The 13,630-nt window shown below is 43.2% G+C and overlaps 1 protein-coding gene across 5 annotated transcripts in view; it reads right to left on the bottom strand.

The window, feature by feature from the left end:
* The window catches only part of MCTP2 (multiple C2 and transmembrane domain containing 2), a 438,899-nt gene that overhangs the window by 146,704 nt on the left and 278,565 nt on the right, over positions 1–13,630 (bottom strand). The window lies entirely within an intron of this gene.

The following is a 13,630-nucleotide window of genomic DNA, read 5'->3' on the forward strand; positions in this document are numbered from 1 at the left end:
ACATGTTTAATCACATTGCTCTTAGTAAAAATGAGTATTTAATTATTAATAAATTGGGTGAGAGCAAGAGGTTTTTAATACTTATAATAGGTTTTTAAATGTTTATATACTGCTCATTTCATCTCCATCTCATCCTTTCTTTTAAAAATTTACCTATCATGGCATAATTTATATAACATAAAATTTACCCATTTTAAGTGTATAAATGAATAATACTTAGAAATTTTCTGAGTTATGCAACTATCTGCACAATCTACTTTCACAACAGTAATCCTTCTCTTTTATCGCAAACTAAAATGTACATACGTTTGATACTAGTTCTGAACTATGTGTCTACAACCTCCAGGTAAGTCAATGCATACAAATGGGGTGTGTGTTTTCAACTATTTAATCACAGAGGCACATGAACCAAAAGATGGGGATTATGGCTGTCGAGTCCGGAGTCCATGGGGCCCCTTATACAAGCCACAGTGGATTACGTTCCTTTATCTGCCTCTCTTATGCTTTCACTATCTTTCTAGAATACGCAGTGCTTCCTCTGCACTGGGAGTATGTGATCTCTGATAAAATCAGGGGCAGAGTAAACACACAGCTCTTGTAGAGACAAGTGTGTTGGCAATCACATCAGAAGCCAGGGACCCTCAGCAGACTGGGCGCCTGGCTAGACCTGGAGAGCTGACAGTCAATGGCATAAGACACACCCTCCACGATTCCAAGTTGAACAACAGACACATTTGCACACAAACAAACTATAAATCCGTGGAACAGGCATCTGAATATTCAGGCATCCCAGGAGGAAACAAGAAAAAATAAATTACTCAGTTCTAAAGAGAGCTGTACATACTTCCTGAGCAATTGCTTTTATCTAAAAGATACTGAGATTCAGGCCTTTCTTTTTGGGACGGGTTGGAACTAGGGGCCACATTGATAGTTCTCTCTCCTCAACCTCAGAATTTGTTCTAACATGACTTCAGCTTCACCTTTTCATACCTGAGAACCTTTCACTTCATTCTTTTTCCTTAACTTTATCGGGGGTGGGAGGGAGGGGAGGAGGGAAGTTGTTGGTGGAACATAATAAAATCCTTAAGAAAAATACAAAGGAAAGTTGAATATGGATAGCTGAGTGGATTAACAGCTTACATGTGTGGGCTTATGTGCCAATCCCTGTCTGAAATACCTATATTTAAGTATAAATACAGTATTCAACCAAAAATGCAAGTACATAATGTATCTTGCCCTGCTTAGTAAACAGGCTTATGGTCACAAAGATTGAAGCCAGAAGTCCATTCTGTACTATAAAAATGAAATAATAATCTAGACTTTTTTTTGTCCATAGGAGTTACATGCCCAATTCATCTCGTAACTAAAGTAATATAGCACAAACCTTTGACAATATGCGTTGAGAAGCAATATTTTAGATGCATACTAAATGGAATATATAAACACAGCAGCTATGACTTTCATAAATCTTGCAGTCACTGTCAGATTTTCTTTCACAATTAAAGTTAGAACTAAAAGTGACTTTACACACCACTGATCTTGATAAATGATGCGAGGCCAGTATGTTAACCAGTAATTTCCCAGTCATCTCCCAAAAGAAACAGTTCATGTGAGAAGTTGCTCACAAAAACCAGATTAGGAAATGTGTGTGTGAGAGCACACATGTGCACACACATGCACGAGAAGGACGCATTACAACTGCAATCTTCAAGCAATACTTTTCGAAGGAAGCTCAGTTCACAAACATTTTACATGGTAAGGCTTTAAAGGAAGCATGACCTTCAAAAAGTAGCATTGTGTACAAAACGGTCTTCTAGCAAAAGCTTGAACCACAGGGCATGCTCTTCGGGATTCAAAGCAGAAGTAAAAGCAGCACCGCTCTAACTTCCCTTACATGATATTCTTGGGTCTTGGAATTGAGGATTTGAGGTTTTAAAGAGGAAGTATTATATATTATACAACAACCCAGAAAGAGTTTGGGTGAGCACCTCGTCATCCAATATATCAAGATTCACAGTCAATGGGATCGATAGACCAAGTAGCTTCAGAAGAGTCCAAGTCAGCGTTTGCTACCAAATAAGTTTAAAAAACAAAAAACAAAACACAACCAGTTTCCAGTTTCAGAAGCTTTTGAATTTGGAACTTTTGGAACTTAGGAAGCGATAACCACTGAAGTCATAGAACAGGAACAGGAATAGACACGGAATGTCTATTCCTGTTCCGATGTCCGCTTGCTGCCACCCCCTGCATGAGGCGCTGTGTTACGGAGATGAAGAAAGAAGCATTCAAGGAGCTTCTTTGGGGACCGTTAGCAAATGATTTTCCGTCCAGCCTCCCTATGCAGTTTGCACAACTTTTCATGATGACGCATTGTAATTGAGATCTTGCAAACCTATGAGGTGTTCTAGGCTGGGGGACGGAGTCCCCACAGGGGACTGAGCATGCTCCAGGGAGGGTCCAGGATAGCCACGGGGTAGGGGAAGAAAAGACGGGAACTTCTGTTCAGACTACTGCCACGTGTCCTTTTAATTTCTATTTTTGTGTGTGTTTAATAATATATATCCTATCGCTACCACAGTACATGTGCATAATTTATAAGTAAAGATGTGAACTTACATTGGGTGTGCCTGCTCTAAAAGTATCTGCCGATAGGACGTATTATGAAAAAAAAAAAAAGAATGGGGAGAACATTTCTAGAGCATCTGAACAATTAAATCCTTTAAACTGTTGAAAAAAAATAATAATAACCTGCAATACTAAGAAAAGAATCTGTTTTCCCCCTTTAGGCAATGGCTGTTTTTTCAGAACTGTACCTCTTCTTTCAAAATGAAGTGTCAGGTAACAAACATAATATAAACCAGACAAGCTGAAATAGGCAAGATGCTTGTATAAAAAAAGAAAAAAAAAAATCCAAGTGTGATTTAAACAGGGTTTTCGGTAAATACTGCTGTCAGCTCCGCTAACGGGTGTTTCTCTTGGGGAATGCATTAAGCATTCATTTCAACAAATGATCTCATTTGTCTCAAGTTTACCCTAACATTTACAAACTACATTATGCACTGCTTTCTTTTGCTTCCTCCAGCCCATTCATATAATTTGCATTTTTCAATAGTAGACACATAGGCCTTTCTGGACATACAGGTGATGAGACAAAGGTAGGAAAAAAGGATTTGCATCTCCTTTGAGAGGAATTACTCATAATTAGAGCAGAAATTCAAACACACAACATTAAAATAAATCCAATTATCTGGCGAACTGAAACCTTGATTTAGCTGTGACATCATAAACAACACAGAGGGAATAGAAACACTCATGAGATTGGAGCACAATGAAAAGTCAATATGCAGAAATGACTATAAATATTCTTTAAATGGCAATGTTTCTAAAAAAAAAAAATGAGTTTTCTTTGTAATGCTCCCAGGTTGTGGCAGTGACTATACACCACTGCTGCAGATGCAAAAGATATATGAGAGGGAAGATTGAATTGGATCTGATTTATCATAAACTCTGAAAGTTCCTCTTTTGAACAGACCTCCAGGATCAGCTTCCCAAGCCTTACGTGATCTCTTATGTATTCAATTCAGTGGTCAAACTGGACAGGGGACCTGCTCTCCTGAAGCTTGTATTCCAGAGTGGAGGGGAGATGGAGCCGTTTCCCTGAGGAAGAGTTAACATAAGAGAAGACACTTAAGTGACAAGGAGAATTACGCATTTGGGGAAGAGGATTCCAGACAGAGAGACGAATCCATGCAAAGCCCCCAAGCCAGAAGCATGCTCCCTGTATCCTAGGAACACCAAAGAGGTCGGTATAGCCAGACTGGCATGGCCTAGTGGACAGTAGGAAGAGAGGGCATCAGAGAAGGTGCTGGGACGAGCAAAGCCTTTAGATTTTATTTTAAGGGAGCTGGGAAATCATGGCAGTGGGGGGGGGGGGGAATAGGGAAGTGAAGGTTGGTCAGAGGATGGATCTGATTTGTTATATATTTTAAGGATCGCACTGGTGGGAAATTTGTCCCAGATGAAGCAAGAATGGGACGGCTACGACCAGCTAAGAGTAAAGAATCAAAGGTTCTTCAGTTTGCTATTCAGTTTTGAGCTTTCTGGTGATTCCTGCCCGAAATACCGAGCCCTACACTGTAGGAGCCTGACTCAGAGAAACTATGCTATCCGGCAGCACATGACCTAATTCCTGGAACCGTCAGTTTGCCCTTAGAAGGTCACGTCTCTGATAAGTAAAGCCCCTTCCTCATTCCGCTCTCTCCTTCCTCATTCACTCCCCGCCCAGTTTACCCTAACCCATATAATCTTGTAGCTACAATAAAAAATTTGAGGCTTGATCAGAACTTTGTCTTGCCTCCATTTCTTCGCGCCTCCTATTTTCTCTTTTCAGGGTGTCTCCCTTCGGTCCCTGTTGAATGCCCCGCTGGTCGGGGCATTTCTGGCGCCCAACGTGGGGCCCGAGGATCCCAGACCCCTTGAAAAACTGTCTGCCTTAAGTCCGGCCGGACGCGTTGCTGAGTCTCCGCGCGATTTTACCGCGCGAGCCTGACTCGTTTCCTGATCTCCGCGGATACAAGCCGATCCGTGAGCCTGATCTGATAGAGGTAAGCAGACAGACGAAAATAGATGTTTTGGGATGATTTTAGATTTAATATTACCCCTCGGTCGAATGAATGTGTGAATGAGTGATAGTTCCACGACTTCTCGTCACGGAGCTTGCTTGGGCCCTAATCTGTGGTTCCGGTTCTGTCATACGGCATAACGGCGACTGGACTCCGGTCCACCAGTTCGGGGGTTTATACCGAAGCGCCTTAGCTAAGACAGATTTAGTCCCGCGAGGGTCACGGCCAGATGGGCATCTGATTGTTTCGCTTGTTGATTGAAGGGCCGAGAAGGGGACCATGGGTCAGACATTAAGTTCTCATGAACTGTTCATTTCTGGGTTAAAGAGTTCCCTCAAGGTGCGTGGAATTAAGGCTAGAAAAAAGGATCTCCGTGAATTTTTCGAGTTTCTGACAGATATTTGTCCCTGGTTCCCCCAAGAAGGAACGATTGATATTAGGATTTGGAAGCGCGTCGGCGATGCGTTCCAAGATTTTTATAAAGCCTTTGGGCCTGAAAAGGTCCCCGTTTCTACTTTTACTTACTGGAATCTCATAAATGACGTCCTCAGGGTTCACTCCCATGACCCGGATGTTAGAGAGGTTATAAAAAAGGGGGAGAGCCTCTTAAAGGAATCGTCCCGTCCCCCGTCAGAAAATGATTCCGTGTCTATAGATATTCCTATTACTGACCCTAAGCCCAAGCCCTGTCTCGAGGAAGGCCCTACCCAAAATTCGGCTGAACCCCCTAGTAATCCCTCATTAAGACTTTATCCCTGCCTTAAAAACCTTCCCCAAGATTCGGACACAACCCTCCCTCCCGAGGACCAGGCTACCCTTAAGGATGCGGCCGCTCATTACCATCAGAAGGACCCCTCTGTATCGTCTCCTCCACCCTTCCGGCCACCTCCTTATATCATCCCTCAACACCCTCCATTCCTCGCTCCCATCGTCCACGGTCCCACTTCTACTATTCCTCACTCCAATCCCCCTACTCAAACAGCCGCTTCCCTAACACAACAGATTGCCTCTCTTCGAGAGGCCCTCCAGGAAAAACGCCAACACATTAGTCTTCTCAAAGAACTCCGTGCCCTTGAGGCTGAACTCGCTGCACTCTCTGGGCTGCCCTTTTCCCCCCGTCTACCCCTAAAACAAGCTCCTAAACAATAACCTGTCCTCGCCTTTCCGGTCACTCGCAGACAGGCTGCAGAGGTAGGTCCCGATACTCAGACCCCTGAGGACCCCCAAGAGGAGGATACCGCGGAGGAGTCCGATAATGAGGCTGAGGAACAAGATAACCCCCCCCTCAGAGGAAGAAACGGAACCCCCAAGAGACAGACAGTGCTACCGCCCTTTAAACATTAAATATTTAAAAGACTTAAAGGCTGCGGTCCACACATATGGCCCTGTGGCTCCCTTCACGGTAGCCTTGCTGGAAAGCCTAACCGACCGTTGGCTAACGCCAAATGATTGGTTCACTTTAGCTTACGCCGCCCTGTCTGGCGGTGATTTTGTTTTATGGCGCACAGAGTATGCGAAAAACGCACGAAAAATGGCTGAACGAAATACTCAGAGCCAGTCCTCCCGCTCCTGGACTAGAGATCGCCTTCTCGGCCGACCGCCCTATAACACCAATGAGACTCAGGCCGCCTTCCCCCCAGGCTTGTTAGCTCAGGTCCAAAATGCCGGCCTCAAGGCCTGGCGTAAACTCCCACCCAAAGGGCCCGCCAGCACCTCCTTGGCCAAAATCCATCAAGGGCCTGACGAATCCTATTGCGATTTCATCAGCCGCCTAACTGAGGCTGCCGAGCGCTTAATTGGAAAAGAAGAGTCAGATAGCGCCTTTATTAAACATCTTGCATTTGAAAATGCCAATGCCACATGCCAAAACGCCATCCGCCCCCATCGCAATGGCTCCCTCTCAGACTATATTAAACTTTGTTCTGGTGTCGGGGCGTCTCACGCCATCGGTCTAGCCATTGGAGCTGCACTAAAAAGCTTCACACAGGACAATCAAAAATCCTGTTACAATTGTTAATTCCACTGCTCCTGCCTGCCCCGCTCCTAATCATGTTTTCATCTGCAGCAACGGCCTGGCCTTCACGGCCCTCCCCACCAATTGGACTGGCCTCTATGCGCTGGCTTTTCTCTTACCAGATATAGATATTCTACCCGGAGATCAGTCACTTCCTATACCAGCCCTTGATCTTTTCCCTGGACGACAGAAACGGGCCCTCGCATTTATTCCCCTTATGGCAGGACTAGGTATAACCGCCGCTATGGCCACAGGTGCTGCCGGGGTAGGAGTGTCCGTAGACACTTATCAACGGCTTTCTCTCCAACTTATTGATGATGTTACCACACTATCAGATACTATTAATGACCTTCAAGACCAGGTCGATTCCTTAGCAGAAGTAGTACTCCAAAACAGACGAGGGCTTGATCTTCTAACAGCGGAACAAGGGGGGATCTGTTTAGCTTTACAGGAACGATGCTGCTTCTATGCCAACAAATCCGGCATAGTGCGAGACAAGGTCAAGAGACTCCAAGAAGATCTTCTTCAACGCAAAAAACAACTTCTTGACAACCCCTTTCTAACCAGTTTTAATGGTCTCTTGCCTGTCCTCCTCCCCATCCTTGGCCCCATTCTAGGATTACTCCTACTTGTCTCCCTCGGACCTTGGGCATTTAATAAACTGACAGGATTCATCAAACAACAAATAGATAACATTCTGGCCAAACCTATCCATATTCATTATCAACGCCTGGCCACGATGGACCATCCGGAAGGTAATTACAACCAGTTACAAACAGGCTCCAGCTATATAGACATATAGCAGACACGGTGGCTGAAAACGTGTCGGCCCGATCTAAAGGGCTTGAGCACCAGACGGCTGCAGCGACTGGGTACTGCAAGGGAGGGTCCCGATTGACCCAATTTCAGCTCTCCCTGAACTCATGTCCAGACTACATAGGGGTTGGTGCCTAAGTCAAAACAATTGCCTCACCCCTGGTCCAAAAAAGACACCAGAGGCTACGCCTTGCGCGTTATTCGGGCCGTCTGAGACCCCTGAGTTCCCGTCTTGGTTAAGGCTCACTCTCTTAAAAAGATAAAGAGAGAGGAGATGTAGGAGCCTGACTCAGAGAAACTATGCTATCCGGCAGCACATGACCTAATTCCTGGAACCGTCAGTTTGCCCTTAGAAGGTCATGTCTCTGATAAGTAAAGCCCCTTCCTCATTCCGCTCTCTCCTTCCTCATTCACTCCCCGCCCAGTTTACCCTAACCCATATAATCTTGTAGCTACAATAAAAAATTTGAGGCTTGATCAGAACTTTGTCTTGCCTCCATTTCTTCGCGCCTCCTATTTTCTCTTTTCAGGGTGTCTCCCTTCGGTCCCTGTTGAATGCCCCGCTGGTCGGGGCACTACACATCTTATATCACCCACTGTCTGTTGCGTCCACACAGGAAAATAGAACACGAGAAAGTCACGCTTCCTTTCAAAGCCATCCTTTACTTTGCTGAGAATCACACTCGCAGGAAAGACACCAATGCCTGAGACACTCTGCCTTCCTGATACAGGCACTAGTAACATCCTAAGAGCCTCCAGATGGAAACAGTGCCACGAGAATTTGTGCAAGTATTTCCTGGGACTTTCATTTGCGTCTGAAAGGATCCCCATTGTGTGTAAGGAAACAGCTTAACAATAAAGTTAAGTACATCACCAGTAAAAGTTGTTCATTCATTCAACAGACATGGGGGAAGGGTATGTTTTATTCCTACCATCTCTCAAGAATTGTTCTGGACACTAGAACGCAACCAAGAAGAACAGACAAACGTCTTCATGGGACATTTGAGAAAAGTCCTCCTCCTAAAAATCAGACTGTGACATGCTAAGAGAGAGAGAGAGATCAGGCCAACTGCAACGTCAACAGAAAACATCTCCCCCAAGATCACACCGTAGCTGTTGAACGATGTAATATCCAATACTGTTGGGTGATGATTTGTTTCCTGCCAGCTCCTCCAACGCTACCTTATGCCTCCCGAACAAAGATTACTGGGGTCCCAACTGGTAACCTGCCCTGACTTCGGGCCAGCGCCCAACACAGAGCTGGTCCAGCTTCCCCAGGTTCTTCCTTAAACGTGTCCAGCGTAAACCCAGAGCTCTCCTCCACTCCCTCCTACCAAAGCACCCCAGGGTCCCTCATGGGGTACACTCTCCCTTTGCTGTACTACATGTATGTTCTTGGAAGTCTTACCTAAATGAGATGTATCACTGCTCAGGGAAAACATGTACAAATAAATTACTACTCAAATATTATTATGTCAGATAGTGATAAGTGCTGCGACCAACTGCTAAAAAAAAAAAAAATTAACAGTTAACTTTCTAGCCATCTATATGTAAATGATTGTTCATAACAAAGATATCTGTTGTACGGAAGAAAACGCTCTCTCTATTACAAATAGTAACAAATCTAAAGAAAACGTCCTGTATCTCTCGTAGGTCTCTCCAAAGTATCTCGTGATCAAACTTGAAACTTAGCCGTCTTCCCAGAAGAAATATTTGAAATTACTTCTGTCCATAGTCTTGGCTAGACTGATCACTCACCAGGAAAATTAGGGTACAGCTATAAGATCAAAATGTCAGGGACCATTTTTGAAAATACGAATTAACGTTATCTACTGAATGCGGTCTTTAGAAAAAAGGAGGCAAAGCATGTCTGATCTCCCCATAGGTGACGTCAAAAAGTTGTGTTTCCATAAATCCCAGCTTTGCCAAGCCTGGCACCACATTCGTTGACCTTTCCCAAGTATAATAATATATTTTATAAAAATGCCAGACTAAACCCATATGAAAACTTCACACTATTTTAAACAACGACACTGTTTAAATTAAAAGCAATGCAACAGAGTTTGAAGATTTTCTGCGGATAAGTCATTAGTTTCTAAATAAAGAGTCACCAGTCACATAAGGTTGTGGTCAACGACAAATGAATAGTTACTCTCATAAGGACAAGTAGGGCAGTTCAAATTCATTCGTTCAAAAATATATGTAAACTTAGTACTTATGAGAATATAAAATCGGTGTTTTCAGGACATTTCTGAAATGTGTTGATCTCATCTTCATCCATGTATGAAATAAAGACTTCAAGAAAACAAACACTGGCCACACGTCAAATTTTCAAATCAAGTGGGTAGTTCAGGGATGATAAATAGTGGCCCTTTATTGTGCGAGAAGTATGGGCAAGCACTGTACTGACCACTTTTTGTTTAAATAAGGGTTTTCTGAATTCTCACAACCATAATAGGGGTGGGTAAAATGACTTCGATGACACATGGGAAGAAATTGAGGTCTAGGAATATGTATCAGGCAACTTGTCAACTACTAAGTTGGCAGTGCCAGGACTTGAACCAGCTTCTCTCTAACCACAAAATCTGTGCTTAAACCTTAAGCTACAATGCCATCCATAAGTGGGGATCACCAAGTCTGTCTTCTGGGTAAGCCATTCATAATATTAAAATAAGAATGGAAAAAAAAAACAAAAAAAAACAAAGAGACACTGTGGATAACATGATAATTTTGGTGCATTAGTGTGGGAAACAGTATAGAAAATTATGCAAGCTAAATAAAAAGTGATGGGATTTAAATATCCTATGGAATACATACCAATAATAAACAGAAGCAATTAGAAAGTAACTACAGACATCCAAATGCTAGGAAGAAAGCAAACATTGGCTGTCGTGATCCTTCATGCAAGTGTTCAAAGCTTCCTAGCATGGCACCCACTGCTGCCCCATCCTCGTCGTGTGTACATGTGCAAACTCGATTTTTATAGTTTGAAATGTGAGTCATTGAAGGTGAAAGTAAACAGTATGCCCTGGAGCATAAAGAACCACGTTAGAAGCAGATGTTGGTTTCAACCCACCAATGAGCTCTAACACCACCAGGTATTTTGTTTTAAGACAATGAGAACATTTTCATGTTCCATCTTTGAACTTTAATGGTAACAATGGTACAAATACTGCAATCGAATGAGACATAGAAAGTCAAGAAGCTTTCATACTGCTCATGTTTTTACGAGTTAAAAAAAACAAAACAAAACAAAACTGGAGTGTGAGAGCAATGGAGCTAAGATTTGTTTTCCCCTCAGCACTAGCTCCAGGAACAATACACACACCATTCATTCTCCTGAGGCCTCAGAGTTCAGTGGGGGAGAGAACCAAGCAATCCCAATACAGCGCGCTGTGACCTATGAGGTCTTAAGAATGAAAAAGAATGAAATGTTAACAGAGACATAGGCCAGGTATCACCCCATCGTGGTGAGGACCTAGACCAAGGCCACAGCCACTAGAATGCAGAACAGTGGACTGACTGAGAAGCTGAATTATGTGATCTAGTGATGACATGTGCTGGGACGGCAGGGGTGAGACACAGGCAGGCGTCGGAGGTTTCCAGATCAGCAGCAGAGAATCCAGTGGAGCTACCAGTGAATCCACGGAAATAAGAGCAAAAGCCATTTACAGAGGAAGGCAAGGGAATGCCATATTGGACGTGTTCAGTTGGAAGGACTGATAAGCTGTTAAATTGGACACAGACTCTGGTCTAATCGGACATTCAGGCTTAGATTTCAGGAATGAGGCTGGGAACCCTCTCCCCTTCCCAAGTGTGTCAGGTGAAAAGAAAATAGGATGAGGGACAGAAAGAACCACAGGGTGGCACCACAAACTAAAGAGAACTCCTAAGGACTGCCCAAGGAGGCACAGGAGAGCCAGAGGGAAGGGAGCAGGATGAGGAGGCGAACGGGCAACCGTTGCAAATACTCCAGGGAAAGCGGCCAAGGAAGGCTGATGCACACCCATTGTTTTGGCTACTGAGAGGGCAGAGAGGTCTTGGGGACACAGACGCAAGGATGCAGAGAGCAAGGAAAGCAAGATATGACAAGAGACACCCTTTTAAGAAGCTTTGCTGTGAGGAGGAGAGAAACACTCTGTAATCTTATGCAAGTGAAGACACAAGAAATAGTATAATTTGATTAATATAGGTTACATTTTTATACAAATCAAACTCACAAATTAAGATTAAGTGGAAGTTGTAAATTTTGTATTTTCATCATAGACCTTTCAAAAAAAAATCTCACAATTCCCTTTTCCCCTGTATATATGAGTTTTCATATCTTATTTTGATGGCAGGCGATCCTACCTAGTCTGAAGGGACCACAGGTTACACTTACAACCTTAGATTACAGGTTTAAAACTTTAGAATTAGGAAAGATTTCAGCTTTCTTACATTGAGAGACAAGAATGGAAAAATCATGATTTATATTTCTCTGTGGCACCCAGTACAGTGGAACTGAAAATCAAATGGGTAATTAGGATGCATGGCTAAAATCCAGATCACCTGATTCTCTAGCTAATTTTTTTCAATCACAATTCAAAAAGTTGTGTCTTACACCTGCACGAAATGTTTAAAAAATTACACTCAAGTCCATTAATCATTAGGGACATGCATATCAAAACCACAATGAGAGATATCACCCAACATCCTTTAGGATGGTCACTGTTAAAAAATAAAAATAACAAGTGTTGGTGAGGATTTAGAGAAATTGGAATCCATGTACACTGTCAGTGGGGTGGAAATGTAAAATTGTGAGGCGTTGTCATGGAAAACAGTATAATTGTTCCTCAAAATTAAATTGAGGAACATAGAATTACCATATGTTCCAGAAATTCCACGTCTGAGTATATACCCAAAAGAAGTAAAAGCAGGGGCTCAAAGAGTTATTTGTGTATCCATAGTCCTAGCAGCAGTATTCACGATAGCAAAAGGTGGAAGCAAACCAAGCGTCCCTCAGTGGATGACGAGATAAACAAATGGTGGTCTCTACTTAGAACGGAATATTATTGTATGGAGTATCCTTATAAGGAAGGAGACTCTGACACATGCTACAACGTGGATCAACCTTGAGGATGCCCTGCTGAGTGAAATAGGTCACAGAAAGATAAATACTGTCTGACTGCACTTACATGAGGTACCTGTCGTAGTCAGATTCATAGAGACAGGAAGTAGAATGGGGGTGGCCAGGGGCTGGGGAGAGGGGACGATGGGAAGTGGGCGTCTAATGGGTACAGAGTCTCAGTTTTGCCAGGTGAACAGAGTTCTGAAGACGGATGGTAGTGACAGCTGCACAACAACGTGAATATACACCACTGAACTGGACACGGAGACGTGGGTGAGATGGTAAATTTTATGCTGTGTGCATTACCACGAGTTTTCTAAAACATTAAAAACTAAGTTATAAAATTAACGTTTACGTCACGTTGGAGTGAATCTATCGATTTATACAAAGTGATACCTTTTAAGAGGATGCATGAGGAAAGAGAAGACATGTGTTGCGATAGCACGGTCCAAGGGAGCCAGAGAAGAACCTACGAGAGCATAGCCGGGCTGAAGTAGGATGAGTCGTGCTGGAGGCTCAGGCATGCTAGGGAGGACACGGGGTCCCTGGAGCAAAGACCCTTTCGCTGTGGCCCGGGGCTGTGCTGCTTTTTCAAGAGATTCTCCCCACCCAAATGTTTAGGGGAAATTTCCACATTCCTATACACTGTCAATCAAACAAAGTCATCCAAGGACCACTATTTTGAAATCATTTTCCATAGCCACACTTCCTATATCATTATATAAATACCCATGTCATTACTTCTCATTTGGATATTTGCTAAAACTTGATGAGGAGGACATTTTTCTACTGTCTCTCACTCTATAAATACTCAACACCAATTCACATTGAATAACAAGACAGAGAAAGCTTTTTTCCCCCAGAACAGATCATTTTGGTACTAAAATTGTTGGGCTAGGCTGTCGATTTTGCTTAGTCCCTTCATACTGAATTCTATAAATAAGCATAACAATCAAAATGTATTATTTCAAGTCACTCTTCCCTGATTTTCTTTCTAATTTTATGATGGTTCTCGGAGTGACTTCACCTTGCAGAGCTGATGTCATTTAGTACAAATGCGATGCAAAGACC

The sequence above is a fragment of the Rhinolophus sinicus genome, chromosome 13 (genome assembly GCF_057876585.1).
Source record: "Rhinolophus sinicus isolate RSI-liver-muscle chromosome 13, RSI-T2T, whole genome shotgun sequence".
Lineage (NCBI taxonomy): Eukaryota > Metazoa > Chordata > Mammalia > Chiroptera > Rhinolophidae > Rhinolophus > Rhinolophus sinicus.